This window comes from Lygodium microphyllum, chromosome 27 (genome assembly GCF_053477565.2).
Source record: "Lygodium microphyllum isolate KBCC chromosome 27, Lygodium_microphyllum_v1.1.10, whole genome shotgun sequence".
Classification (NCBI taxonomy): domain Eukaryota; kingdom Viridiplantae; phylum Streptophyta; class Polypodiopsida; order Schizaeales; family Lygodiaceae; genus Lygodium; species Lygodium microphyllum.
In genome coordinates this window covers 66052948-66069564 of record NC_141161.1, presented here as the reverse complement: position 1 = coordinate 66069564, position 16617 = coordinate 66052948, and positions in this window count along the sequence as shown.

Below are 16617 nucleotides of genomic sequence, written 5' to 3'. Positions count from 1 at the left end.
GTCAAATACCCTTAGAGTAGGGTACAATATGACATCTTGACTCAAATCCAAGATTGAGACTATGGACAATCAAATCGTATGAATGATTTAAAAGTGATATAATATTTGTTCAATCTAATACATTTAGTAATCATGAGAGCTTTGTAAGAGACCAGATTCTAGACCATAGTCATATATAACGTTAGAGTAGGATTACACATTCTTTTCATGGCATGGGTGAGTATTTAGAGATTGAAGGCTTGTCTTTTGTAAGGCTTCTGCATGTCATGATCTTCTTCATGCCTTGTTAGGGGAATTGTAATTGATGACTTCCTACTTATCACACATCATCTTGTGACCTTATTCTAAAGCACCTTCCAATCGAAGACTCTTTTCCAAGTCTTGTCCAAAAACCAACATCTTGGCAATCATAGTCTTGTGTAGTCCATTAAGAACATGTTTGTATATGATATCTAAATTGCCACAACACCATGCACACCATCTTGTGGCCTTGTTCTTAAGCACTTTCCAAATGAATACTCTTTTCCAAGTCCTGCTCAAACCAACATCTTGGCAATCATGCTCTTCTTACAGTATCTTAAGAACATGTTTGTATATGTTATCTAAATTGCCACAAAATCATATACACCGTTACTATATTTTAAAAAAAGAATAGAATTTCCTTGGTTGTGATTGTAAAATGGCTTAGCATACCATAGGGCTTTGGAGGAATTGTGAAAATCTTGTAAATGCTAAATAGAAGTGACTTAGTGTTAGCATTGCATTGCAAAGTGCTCTCCAACCACATGAGTAACCATCATTTTGTTGAGGAACCTACAATATACCAAGTTGATAGTTTAGAGTTCTAGCACCAAACATTGTTTGCTTTCTAATGTGGATACCTATAAAGGTTTGATATATGTATTTTGATCATTACATACTTTTACATCAAGGTAAAGCACTTCATCATTTATATCCAAGGTAGTTAGCATTCTTCTCACATCTCTACATTGCAAAGTAAGATAATAGTCATGTTTTTTCCATTTGTTTGTTTGGCATTTATATTTGTGAAACAACCAATAATATATACAATAACCTAGAAAAAATGGTATACCTTCTAATTTCAATATGTGTATTTGCTAGTGGGTTGAGCAAGTAAGCTTTCTTGTCATGTAGTGTCAAGATTGTGGGAGAGAAGGAAGGAGTCTCACTTGTAGCTTTCTTGCTTGCACAATGGGGGAATACACACACAGGTGGAGGCTGAAAATAATTTTCCTCTTCTTAGTTGTCTAAGACAAAAAGAACTCTAGTACAGAGAAATAGAAGAACCCTATATATGGGTCAAAACCAGACTCAACTAACTAAGGTGGCATACTAATTGAGCCACGAACTAGAGTAGATAAGGATAGCTGTCATCTAGCTATTATTCATGGGCAGTGTACCAACCGCATCTGTACCTAACAAGTCGGTGACATAAATGCACAACGGTCACCCTAGCATATCACAAGTGGAGCTCGATATCTCAACACTCCCCCTCGAGCTCAATCCACATTCCTGCACACCAAGCAGGTCTCTAAACTTGCGCAGCTTCTCTACGCCCAATGCCTTCGTGAATATGTCAGCTACCTAACCCTCTGTGCTAACATAGACTAGATCAATAAGACCTAGTAAAACCCTCTCCCGCACATAGTGATAATGCACTTCAATGTGCTTTGTTCTAGCATAATAGACTCGGTTATTTGCCAAGTGTATACTACTCATGTTGTCACAATAAATGACAACTGGCCCATCTGTAGGCTGATGCATATCATAAAGTAGCTTATGCAACCAAGCTACCTCACAAGCAGCCATTGTTGCGCCCCTGTACTCAGCCTCTGTGCTCGACAAGGCAACTGTAGGTTGTTTCTTGCTGCTCTAACTGACTGCAACACTCCCAAAAGAGAACACATATCCACTGGTAGATCGTCTATCAGAAATACTACCAGCCCAACCAGCATCAGCGTATCCATGCAACTATATCTGAACCCCAGTCTCATAAAGTAGTCCATACTGCAATGTGGACTTCACATACTTGAGTATGCATCTAGCCGCATCCAAATGCGGTTTCCTTGGAGCCTACATAAACTGACTTACCAATCCAATAGCATAGCTCAAATCTGGCCTGGTAATAGTCATATAAATCAAACTTCCTACTATGCGTCTGTACATAGTAGGGTCTTCTAGAAGCTCACCTGCATTTGCGCTCAGCTTCACATTCTGCTCCAAAGGAATTGAAATAGGCTTACAGCCTGTCATCCCATATTTGGACAGCATGTCCATTCCATACTGCCTCTGCAAGAGCCATATCCCACTTGGTGATCTAATCACCTCAATGCCCAAGAAATAACGCAGCTCTCCCAAATCCTTCATCTCAAACTTCTGCTTCAATAGCATTTTCACATGAAGGATATCTTCATCACTATCACCTGTGATAATCAAATCATCAACATAATTAACAAGTAGCATAATACGTTTCTCACATAAAGTGAGAAATCTACCTTGGAAATCTAAAAGCCAATAGTGATAAGATACTCTTCTATCTTGTCAGACCATGCTCTAGGTGCTTGCTTCAATCCATACAAGGCTTTCTTCAACCTGCAAACAAACTCAGCATGAACAGCATGCACATATCCTGGTGGCTGCTCCATATAGAGCTCTTCTTGCAAATCACCATGCAAGAAGGCATTCTTTACATCCATCTGATGTAAAGACCATCCCTTTGATGCAGCCATAGCAATGACTGCTCTTACGGTTGCCATCCTTGCAACCGGACTGAATGTTTCTTCATAATCAATGCCATATGTTTGTGCATATCCCTTGACTACTAATCTTGCCTTGCATCTATTCACAGAACCATTTGCATTGCGTTTCACCTTATAAACCCACTTACAACCAATTGCATTCTTATCTTTAGGCAAAGGTACCAATTCCCATGTAGCATTTGATTCCAAGGCATCCATTTCTTCATCCATGGCTTTCTCTCATTTTTCTTTTCCCATGGCTTGCTCAAAATAAGTGGGTTCCGGTTCCTGTATCACTTTGACCATATATGCATAGTAAATGGCTGTAAATCCATCATATTTCAGCCTGTCCACAGGATACCTAGCTCTGGTAGACCTGCGCAAAGTAGGTTCACTCCCAAATGCTCTCAAAACATCCCTGGTCTTCCTTACTCCAGGTGTAACAATGGAAGGAATACCCAACTCATCATCAATGCTCTGTTCTGAGCCACTAGATTCACCATCCACATAAGAGTGACCTGCATTCACATCAAACATGGGCTGATCCACCTTCTCTTCTCCTTTTCGTGATACCTGCATACCACTATCTGCATTGCTTTGAGAAGATTCTCCTGATCTCAATCTACCTGCCCATGGCGAAGAATGTCAACCACTGTTAGAGGATGCTCCAGGTCCACTAATATCTTGTGACTGCTGCTGTGAATTCTGTGCAGCATTACCATTTTGTGCATCTACATTATCAATCACATTTACTGGTTTATACCAGCTACTCATCTCATCAAAAATAACATCTCTACTCACTGTAAACTTACGAGTAGAAGGGTTATAGCATCTATACCCTTTTTGCTGCAGAGAATAACCAATAAAGATGCACTTCTCAGCTTTTGGATCCAGCTTGGATCTCAACTCATCTGGCACATGAACATAGGCAATGCAACCAAAAATTTTCAAATGAGAAATATCTCGTTTCCTACCAGTATACCTCTCCTCTGGAGTCATGCCATGTATTGCTGCAGTGGGAGTCCTGTTCATTACGTAGACTGCTATAGCAACTGCCTCAGCCCAGTAAAAATCTGGCAGGTCTTTTTCATTGAGCATGGCATGAGATACCTCTCCAATATGCCTGTTTTTTCTTTCTGCAATTCCATTTTGCTGTGGGGTATGACTACATGAATATTGTTGCTTTATGCCATGCTTCTGCAAGAACCTTGCAAACTCATTTGAGAGGTACTCTCCCCCTCCATCTAACCTTAGGCATTTTATTTGCAGGCCTATTTCTTTTTCAACCATAGCTTTAAGAGTTTTGAAATGCCCAAAAACTTCACTTTTTTTTTCATAAAATACACCCAAACTTTTTTGCTATAGTCATCAATAAAAGTGATAAAATAATGACAGCCTCCAATAGATGCAGCTTTAGTAGTCCACACATTAGAGTGGATTGATTCCAATGGCTTCTTACTCTCTTGAACACGTCTAGGAAATGGTTTCCTTGCTTGTTTTCCAAATTGACACGCTTCACATACCTTATGCATGTTGAGATCTACATGTTGAGATATCGAGCAAATTAATATGCTAGGGTGACCGTTGTAGCAAATTAACATGCAAATTAACATGACCAATGCGTTTATGCCAGATATCAATATCTGCAACTACACCGGTCCCATCTGCAAACATTGCTGCACTCAATTCAGGCATGTCTGCATCCAACGTAAACATTCTGCCCTTCTTATTTCCTTTTCCTATCAAGCGACCTTTATTTTTCATATCCTCAACAAAGCATCCATGAGAATTAAATCTGACCTGCAAGCCCTGCTCAACCATTTGACCAACAGAAACCAGGTTCTTGGTGATATTCGGGACATGAAATACATCCGACAGGTATTTCTTTTTCCCATCCTGCATAAACAAATGAATTTTTCCAATCTGCACAATAGAATGTGCAGTATCATCACCAGTCTCCACAAATCCCGATTTTTTCATTTTCCTTGCATCCTACATCCATTCTGCATGACCTATCATGTGGTTTGATGCACCTAAGTCAACATACCACACATCGTTGCTTTCTTCTGCACTTGTCACAGAATTGGTCATGTGCTGCACCATAAACAAATGCTCATTTCTGTCATCACCCTGTCTACTAGAAGATGCATAATTCCCTTGTTGCAATTTTTCATTCATTATGTCATTCTGCTTTTTATAGCACTCTTTAGCCATATGACCCATTTTACCACAGTAGTAGCATTCAACATTGATGTTTGCATTTTGGCCTCTTTGCCATCCACCATGACCTCTTTGGCTCCCCCTGCCTCTAGAGTTACCACGTCCTCCTCCGTAGGACTGGTTTTCTTGAGTTTGTTGCATATTCTGATTTCTACCACGGCCTCCAGATCAGCCTCCTCTACCTCTGTCTCTACCTCTTCCAGCATTTGAGTAGAAGACAGCTTCTTTTGAAGTTCATCTTGAAGAAGATGCACCACCATTTCTCTGCTCCTCAGAAATTAGAAGAGCAATCAACTCCTCAAAATCAGGAAATCTTTCACGGATGGAAATTGATGTTCGGAACTGTGCATAATCCTTTCTTAGACCATTCAAGGTCACAGAAACTAAATCATCATCTTCCACTGGCGACCCAATGGAAGCAAGTGCATCTGCAATCTTCTTCACCTTCATGTGGTAGTCATTGATGCTCATACTTTCTCTTTGCACATTGTGCAACTCTTGCTTGAGCTGCATTTTCCTAGCTTGTGTATTTGTGCTATACATTTTTGACGAAGTATCCCATGCCTCCTTTGGCATACTTGCATCTTGAATATGCATAATCATAGAGTTTGAAATGCTGATAGACAGCCGGTACATAACTTTCCTGGCTCTCTCATGCCATCCTTTAAATGCCTGCATTTGCTGTTGATTGGGAACATCAGGAAGAACTGGTTCTTCTTCATTTCCTGCAACGAATTCCCAATATCCTTTTCCCATAAGGAAATTCGTCATTCTAAACTTCCATGCTTGGAAGTTATTCTTGTCAAGCTTTTCAATGACAATCTGTGAAAGAGAATCAGACGCCATTACAGAACACTACAAAAAATTCTGTCACTGCAAAAAGCACAGCTTCAGCCTCACAAGGGCAAATCTGCAAAACTAACGAAAGTGGTATTTGACTACACAGTCACTTCCTAGTGACGATTTTGCATCAACACGCAACAAGGATGATTCTGCAACTCCCAATGTCTCTACGCACAGGCATACGATGCAATTTCTATAGTAACTTTTCACCGATCTGTAGAACAGTGGTCGCACAGCAAAAAACGGGGCCTTTTCCTGAGTGCGTGCGAAAAACTTCCGCCTCCAAAACAGGCACCGAAATGGCCTCGAATCAAAAAAACAGGGCAACCAAGGGCTAAAGCCTCATCCCGCAGCATATGCTGCCCTCTTGCTACATCGCGAAGGGCGTCTCAATCTGAGACAATGCACTCTTGTACTTTCCGGCTGTGCTACCTGCAGAGACTTGCTCCCAAAACAGAAAAATGAAAGCAACACTGGTCCTCTTACCAGAACACCGCGAACTTGGTTTGCTTTCTTGAGCTCCTTACCACGAACAAGGCTCTGATACCATGTCAAGATTGTGGGAGAGAAGGAAGGAGTCTCACTTGTAGCTTTCTTGCTTGCACAATGGGGGAATACACACACAGGTGGAGGCTGAAAACAGTTTTCCTCTTCTTAGTTGTGTAAGCCAAAAAGAACTCTAGTACAGAGAAATAGAAGAACCCTATATATGGGTCCCAAAACCAGACTCAACTAACTAAGGTGGCATACTAACTGAGCCACGAACTAGAGTAGATAAGGATAGCTGTCATCTAGCTATTATTCATGGGCAGTATACCAACCGCATCCGCACCTAACAAGTCAGTGACATAAATGCACAACGGTCACCCTGGCATATCACGAGTGGAGCTCGATATCTCAACATGTAGATCTATTAAAACAAGACTCCAATGCTTTGCTACATCATACACATCAAATTTTTGGATTAATAAATTTTCCATCGTATAGATTCACTCAAACAATAAGACTTTAATTTTTGCGATCATTCAATAACCTCTAAACTATATATGCTTAAAGGGTTAAATGATAAAGTTGTTGTTATAAGCAAAAATTAGTTTATCAAAGTTCTTGGATTTGTAATGTCGTAAACATCTGTCAACTCAAAATCTTGATCGCAAAGGTAATGACAAGAATGGATCTACAACTAGTAGATTTTTCTATTGCTCAAAACTTAATTCTAATCTTAAAATCCTGTTTTTAATTTTTAGCACATCAAAATCTAGAATCTTGACCCATTTAACAAGCATACAAGACCACAAAAACACAATGTTTTTATTATTACCTCAATGATGCAAGGATTATAGGATTTGAAACATATGCATTCGTAGATTGCAATATACGTACATCAACTTGTCTCAACTCTGCTTTGGTTTGCCCATCTATGTCACATATCTTGATTATTATGGCACCAGAAAAATGAACTAGAGCCCTTATATCGTTTTTTGATAGCAACATGAAGAAATATTAAATTTCTTTCTAGTGGAAAAATTAATATATCAAAATTAACATATCAAAATTAATTTTATATTTATGTGCATTTAGAAATACCGAGGCATCATATCCATTCACAATTGTATTGAACTTAGGATTAAGATTTTCTAGATGCTCTAAAGCTAACATCAATCTCATAGAGGATATCACTGAGCTTATCCACAAGGCCATGCTCAACCTGGAGAGAGTTTGATTGCATTATTGAGCTTTATCCATTCAACCAATTATTTTCTACTATATTAGTGTTAACAACCCATCATTTTAATCCATTTCAATCCACATATAGAGGCATAGAGCATGATTTTTGCATAAACACAACAACATTTATAGGCTTTTAGTATCACATCAAAGACTCATGGCTAGAAAGGAAGAAATTCATATCAATACTTCATAAATATAGTTTAGGATCCTTGCAACAATACACATTATCAATATACATGCAAGCTTAGAGCTCGACCAAAAACATACATGATGGATACGTACATGGGCCACCTATTTGATGTATTTAAGAGAAAGGCTAAGCCTATGATCAAACCTATAGAAACTTTCTTCTTTTGGTATGATTATGAGGTGTACCTATTTGATGTATTTGAGAGAGAGCTTGAGCATGTGATCAAGCCTATACCAACCTTCTTGTTTTGGTATGATTATGAGGTGTCTTTGGGAGGGAGCTTGAGCACCTTCTCAAGCTTTTGGCAGCCCTCTTCTTATGGGGAAGGAGTCTGTCAAGACGATTTCCCCATGTTCCATTGAGGGCATGGAAAAATATTTTCTCCTCTCTCATTGAGGTAGCTATGAGATAGTGCACTTGAGCACGTGCTCAAGCTTGTATCTAAACCATGTCTATTTAATGACTCCTTGATATGTCTTTGGGTCATAGCTTGTGCATATTCTCAAGCTTGAAAAACCCTCTCCACATTGGGAAGGAGCTTGTCAAGAGGGTTTCCCCCTCTCCCTTGGAGGGCATGGAAGAAACCTTTTCCTCTCTCATCATTGGGACTGATAGCGCACTTCAAGAACTATTGAAGACTCATGGACATGAAGGAAGAAATTCATTTCAATACTACATTAATACAGTCTAGTCTCAAAGCATCCTTACACACTCTCAACATACACACAAGCTTAGAGCTAAACCAAAAACATAATCGATGGATACATACATGGGTCAATTATTTCAACCAAAATTTTCTTATGATTGTGTACAAGGATGATACACGATGGAAATAGAAAAGAAACCAATACAATGAGAATCTATGCCATCATCAACAACAATCTGGCACATTGCCCATCATTCATAACATATTCCCCAATTGTAATATATGAGCTATAAAAGTATATCATTATCATAAGTGTATAAATGAGTTACAATAAGTGGTTGCATATTGCTTGATTCCATCAGAGGTTTGACAATGCCTTTGTAACATGAGCATTCTTCTTATTAATGTTGGGATGTATTAGTAGTATCAACTAAAAACACATCATGAAAATGATATAGTTAATAGTAATTTGCAAAAGCATAGAGATTTTATAAGAATTTTAACTTGTTATACACACATATACTCACATGATGGCTTTGGAAATCCATATTGGTGTAGCAATATTTTCAAAAAGTTATTCGCAACTCTTGCATTTGTCCTGCTTCTCTTTTTTCTAGCCCAATCAAGTCAATTGGTTTCATTATAGGAATTCTATGTTCTTCATTTTGAAGAACTTGTAAAATATATTGATCGATATGTCTAGACTTGTACTTCTCCTTTGTAGATTTTTTACAAGAGACAACATCTTTGTGTGAAATTTTTGGTTGTACCATCTATTATTCATGTCCCACTCACTCATGACTCCTCAACCTTGGTTGTACCAATTGTGATATTCAAGTAGAGGTATTTGCCTATATCGAGTGATTGTAATAGCACTTTGCACATTAGACATATCATTCAACACAAGAAGATAGGGGAGTAAATGTCCCATAAGCATATCATCATCCTTTTGTTCGATATCAAAAGTAGACGGAAAGATGTAGTTGCTACTTGGTGTAATACAACCCCTATAAGGATCATCATCAATAAGGATGGTCCGTGCAACATCACACCCAAATTGCATAGCCATTTTTGCTAAGGGATTAAACTATGCTTCAACACCTAGTTTTCTGGGTCTATACATTTTCATTTTTTCATATCTATAGTAATGATCCTCACACCATATGGAAAAAAACCCTAAACTATATCCTGTTTTCTGCTTTAAACTTCTAACCATTGATAGAACATTATGTTCTTGTGTAGTTAACCAAATTCTCACATCACAACTTTCTAGCAAAATATTCAAGAATTCTATACAATTGGGTTGGAGCACTAGATACTTGTTATGGCCATATAGTATGGATTTATGAAGTGGCGATGGTTGGATACAGTGCTTGAACAGTAAGCCATTCAAATCCAGTACCACCATTAGAATGGATTTCTCTGTCATACTCATGATTGTAGAAACATTAATGTTGCTACCAAATGATTCCTCCATCACTCCAACCTCCATTTGCCTCTTAGTATTGAAAACACTTGGTGAATCTATCTTATATCCTGCTTAGTTGAAAGATTAGTAAATATCACAATGGATTGGATAGTTGAACTCACATCATCACTTACATTATGCACAACACAAGACTTCAATATTCCTAAACTAACTTAGTATTTATCTTTTAAATAAAATTTTCAAGCTATATATGTAAGAAAAATTACATACTCTTTTTGATATAAATTAGTCAAGTTGTAAATGCGATGTGTCCAAGATTAATCAAACTCTCTCTTTTCGATGTGTTGTTTGGCCATGTGCTCAATTTTATAGCAACTCTCTTCTTGGTCCCAAGCCTTAAGTAGGTAGACCATGAGCATGTGCTTAAGCTTTGGGTTGTGGGCATGTGCTCAAGCTTTCTTTTATGTCCTTGAGCATTTATCTCAGTTTGAGTTCTCTTTGAGAAATAATTTGGCAAAGTGCTCAATCTTGTAACAATTGTTTCTTTGGTTCCAGTTCTTAAGGAGATAGAGCTCGGGCATGTGCTCAAGCCTATAGAAGTATGCTATACTTTGAAATGCCTCCAAGATTAAGATATTTCCTTGAGCTTAAGTTTAGGTAGAACTTGGGTGTACTTCCAAGACCAATCATAGAAAATTGACCTTGATCTACTAGTTTAATACAAGATCATTTTTAAAACACAAGAACTATCAATACATAAAAAAGAAAACACAAAACAAAACATTTAGAAATAAAGAAGACACAAATCACCCTTTATTTGGGTATACGAGATTAATACAAACATTTTTTAAATCACTATAAAATATATATCTACTATGTATCCATATCATCCTCTTGGGCTACAAGGTTTGCCGCACCTTCTAGATCTTCTGCAAGACTTGGATTTGGAGTCTGTTTTCCTTTCTCACTTGTGGCCCCTTCTATTATTTGAACCTCCTCTAATTGTCCTACCCAAACTCTAATGTTTGGCTGAGTTTTTATCCATGCCATCAATGTTTCGTGTAACTCGTCATGGATTTTTGGTGTTTCTACCAAACATATCACAAGTCTTTGAATTTCTAGGACTACCCTTGCTATATATCCATCAGAGAAAGAATCCATGATGTAGTCTTCAATATTACAAAATTTTCTTATGCAGGTGTGGATCAAGTGTGTCTTCTTTTGTTGATCGCCTTCCACTAGATTGTAAATATTAAGATCCAGTTTATTTGCATTTGAAATACTCAAAGATGAATCAAAACCCTCATAATCATGTTCCTTTGCAATAAAGGCAAACATTGACATGATGATAGGGACATGCTTGAAGGGTGCACCATTTTTTGTGCTTGCCATCCCAAAGAAGATATTATGCTTCCAAGATCCCCGTTTCAAGGCTCATTGCATCACCACAAAGCTCTCCATTCTCACAAATCCAATAATATTGGTATGCTCTACAATGAGCATGAGTGCCTCAAAGAACTTGAAATACATTTGGAAATCCCATGACATTTTAGAAGCACATCCCTCAGTTTGGTCAAATATACACGCCCAAAGATAGAATTTTCGAGGAAAGCATTTGTCTAGGGAAAAATCACCTTCCTTCTCAATACTTGCCATATATATTTTCCATTTGAGGTCTCCTTCTAGCTATTGGATTGCCTCCACTTGGTCTACTTAACCACTTTACATATGCTTTAGCATCCAAAGGAAACTTGACCTATGTTCTTTTGACTTGGATCTTTGATTTGATCCAGTCCAAGCACATTTCTTGCAATTGAATGTATATATTTTCTACAATCATGAATTTTCCACACAACTCTTTCCATATATTACATTTTTCCTTAGCAAATGTGTTGAATATGGGAAGTAGTTCCACCTACACAACTTGATCCTGCTTGATCCGTTTTACCCTATAAGCTATGCCAATCTTAGTTGTTTCCTTTGTACCCTTTGCAAGTAATATCTTTTTTTGCATAATCTCTCTCTGTAACGTTCTTATATCTTTGTCTGTTGATCCAACCAGACAATGAAAGGTGCTTACCGTTGGTTTTTTCCCATCTAGTCTCCCCTCCATTGCAATCCAAGATCTTGAGCCATGTCTTATAGATATTTTCTTCACACATAACCATGTGGGAAAACCTTTGTTGAAAGCATTGATCAACACTCATTTCAACAAGACTAACAAATTTCTACATTGACACAAGTACAATGATCAATTATTTCTCATAAAAGCTACATAAATAAGAAATTGTAGATAAATCAAACTAGTTGAAAGAATAGTTCATTAGAGATACTCACATCCCATTGTTGGCGACTTTTGGCACACTTGGTCACACCTAGTGCGGGTTTTGAAGGTCTTCCATAGGTTTATCCATTGGGATCTCAAGTACTCTAAGGTACTCTTATAAGGTTGTTTCTCAAGGTGCTCCTGCATTTCTTCGTTAGGCAAGATGGATATGGCCACTGATACCTTTGGGGGGGCATCCACAACAATACGTGCAGTTCTCATAACATACTATTGGTTAGTGCTCTCATTTTCATGCAAATTCATTTTAACAAGTATTCTTGCTGCATAAATTGAGTGTTGGCCACCCAAGATGTGGTAGTAATAATTATCTAACTCCTCCTCTTTCACCAATTCCCTTGGCCTTGTAACAATCTCCCCATGATTATTCTTATATATGGGCATCAAATATGCACAAAAGAAAGTTGGAGTGGGCTCTGATTGAAACTTGCTTAGTAGATAATTTACATAGACATGCTCCTTTGGCCTACAAATGTAATGTGGTGGAGCTTCCCTACATTTGACTACAAGGATATAGTATTACCTATCTAATCCAAATGGAAAGTATTCTGCATATGCATTCAGTCATGGGGCCCTTAACTTCTTTTTGAGCTTTGCAACTTATATTTCGTCAACTTCTAGTATCAATAAAGGCTCTTTTCCTTTATTAGATCTAGTAAATTAGTTGGAATGATTGATACAAGTGCTAATTGTCCCTCTTTTGATGATTGTTCTTTATGTGTTGATATCTTGGTCTCAGTAGATATAACATGTTTCTTTGGTGAGGTTGTCTTTTTCATACTGTCAAATGCTTTCACTAGCTCATCAATGGTTGGTCTTTCACCATCACACGAGAGTTCCCATCCCCTAGTAAACATTGTATCTTCAACATCTCGTTGCATTTTTTCAACCTCATATGCATCAAGGAGAACTTGATAAATGAATTTGTCGACACTCACATCAAGGCAAGAAGATTCCTCTTGAGTTCTAACCCTCCTAGAAGCAACTTTCTTTACTTTTCTAATATCATCCCAACTCAAATCATCATCCACATGATCCAATATGAATAAGTGAGGCTTGTTGAGAAATACATCAGAAGGGTTGAATATGTCAATGTGCCAACTCCTTATATCCAATGATGCAAAGTACACTGTAGGTGGCTCTTCTACAAAAACTAATGCCTTTGTTTTCCCAGTCATTTTAGAAGCAATCTATTTGGACATATTGAAGATTACCAAAAACCGAGCACGGAAAAATTGAGTGAGGACCCAAAGCAAGCGGCAAGAGACCGAGCAAGCTGTTTTGACAATGTCATTTTGAACTTGTAGTCATATATTAAAGTTTTAGATTCTCAAAGAAAGTGTATACAAAAGCCTATTAATGGAATTCTCCCTCACAAGAACAACATAGCAACAACTTACAACATAACAACAACTTATTGACATTAGCAAAAGAAACTTATATTATCTCAATCAAGAAAGCGCAAACATAATTCAAAATGCGACTCTGTTTTAATGAATCAAAAAAGGAATGACAACATATAACCATCTATAAGATACTAGAAGAAGAAATTACAGATGTCCCAAAAGTTACTAACTTATCTATGGCGCAAACCTAATTTCTTGCTTTACATAATTTCTTGCTTCCCTGCAATTTTTGCATTTCTAAAATGGATAAAAAAATCCAACCAAATGCCAAACATCCCTTATACATTCCTTCTATATAACACTAGTAGAAGGAATATTGCAGTGTCTTGAGAGTGCTTGACTAAGCTCTAACTTTGTAATTGCAGCTTGGTGCATAAATTTGTGTATTGTAGGTTGCAAACCAAACACCCTAATGAACACAAAATATATATTCTCACATGACACGTACGACTCTTTTTTTAGATCCCTCAAAGCAAACTCTAGACAAGAGCACCTTGGAAATTCGCATACATTAACTGCAAACGAGATTCTAGATTTCTTTGAATTAGTTGTTGAAATCCAAAAAATGTGTGACTCTGCTTGACTGACAACTGTCTCACGCACTGCCTCTCCTTCCATTGTAAGTGCTATGTTAATGCAATCTTGGCTTGCCTTGCTTTTCTTCTCCTTCCATCTTACAATGTGGCCATCACCTCTGCTTGTTGGGTGAACATTGCATGGTGTTGTCTGAATAGTGAAAACACTATGTTTTACACCCTCCAAAAATTCCCTAGACAAACATGTGCCTCTAGCAACCTTGCAAAGAGGAGGAGATGTCCCACAAGACTTCTGAATTTTCTCATCCACTCTAGCTGAATGAATTACACTCGATGGACAAAAGTAGAACATTTGCCAACTCCCCTTATCCTTATATTGTCAACGTCCTTTGAAGCAAGGTGCAGGAATACCCTTCAATGGCCCTTCCTTCTTGTCAAGAACGAAAGTTCCACAGCATTTGGCTCTCCCTTCCAAAATACCCCAGCATGTAGATTGATGTTTGGGTGGTGTTCTCTAGATAGCCCATTCTTTCACATCAACCTCACTCTCTTTTGGGGTCCCATGAATGCATGAAGCACCCCCTTTTGGTATTGGAACATGAATAGTAACCTTCTCATATTCTGGCCGATGACTATCTGTATCAAGTATAATTTTTGCATCCATATTTCTTCTCTTGCTCATCACACTTTTCAGGACTATCCTCTGAACATTTGGAGCAACAATATCTTGCTCCTCCAACACTATTGATGCAAGGTCCACAAGATTTTTTTTTACTCGAACCCCTTCGTCTCCGGACATAAATATTTTCTTAATTTGATTTAAACTCGGCCCAGACCCCTCATGTCTTCTTGTCAAGTAGGCCTTATAATGGGCACTTTGCAAGACTAACATGGCAAGGTCTGTCAGCTCAAGTAGAGAACAAGCTAACTTGTTGAGCGTATCCCAAAGCTGCTCGCATGGATGCATGCTTAGACTCTGAGAGATTAACTGTAGGCACAAATGGACCTCCATCCCCTTGTGTTAATACCCATTTTGCCCAGTGAAATTCCTGCACCTCCCACCAAGATAACCATGTCTCTAATGAATGTAGCTCTGTCTCAATACGCATGTCCCAAACTCCAAAATGTAACAAGTTTTCATTTGCTGATGCGGTTGACACTTCGCTTGGTGCATCTCTCCACCGTGACACAAATCCTTAAGCTCTTCTTGAAATTGTGGTTTCATGCAAACTCATGTATGTTCCAGCATACTCTTTTCCTAGTGAAAAGAACACGAGTTCCTTGAACATCATCGCATTCCTTTTACCTTTATTGAAAACAGTATGCACTGCAAGCCAATTTTCTTATGCCTCATCAACCATGAAACCTACAAACTCTGCACTCTCAAATCCACATTGCTGCAACCTTTCATTCATCAAAGTCCAAAATAAAACCAGTGCATTTGTATTCTCCACCTTGAACTCACCTACTGCAATTGTAAGCAATTCTCTGACAAAAGGGTGACAAACATGTGCACTCATTGTGGTCCAGCCACTTGCCATGTGCACATGATCAAAGTGGACAAATTGTTTCTCTAATGGTCCACGTGGCCTCATTTGATTAACCAAGTTGATCCCACTTCTAGGACCCACATAGGACATCTTAAATACGTGAGGATCCACATTGCTTGCCAGTTAGTTTGGAAATAAGAGGCTATGAAAGAAAGGTTATTGCATGTTTGTTTTCTCCTTAAGATCCAGTAATGCTTCGAGCCCAAGAACCGATCCCTTCACATTTTGACAGGCAATATCCATGGATCTCTGAATCCTAATCAAATACCAAAAGTCAACCATTGAAACATGTGAGTTTCAAAAAAATGTAAAAAAAGTTTAGACCTAAACTTTTTCTTTGTACAAGAGGTGTAATTCTTTCCAGAAGCTGCTCGACCCCCAAATCTCCCATATCAGGAGTGATATCAGTGTCATCAAAGAGCATGCCCATAATTATATCTTGAGCTACACCTGTCTCAACCTTTTTACACTTTTCATAAAGGTCATGGGAAGCTCTATCTTGCACCAAAGTATACACAAAAGTCTCATTTGTTTTCGACACCCCAATTGCCACTGGATGCCTGTGACTACCCTGATGTATGACACATATTGTTGTAGTAGTTCTATCTATAGGTTAGCAATAATAAATAGAAGACTCACACACAACCAAACATTCCAGTAAAGTAGAGCAATGTCAAAAAACTAAAGTATTGGTTTCAGAACTTAAAAACCCAATTCTAAACACCTATTTAAGTTTTCTCTTCCATTGAGATTGATTACTTCCCTTCGTTTGCTCATAATATGGGCACTCCACATTACAACATCTTAGATGCCCCCCACAAGAACTACGCCTAACAACACCATCAAAACATTCATTTGTACATGTGTTATACTCCACCCACACATGACCATCATATATTTGCTCCATCCCAGCCATTGGCTTACCTTGCGGCGCAATAAGGAGCTCAAAACAATATGGTATTG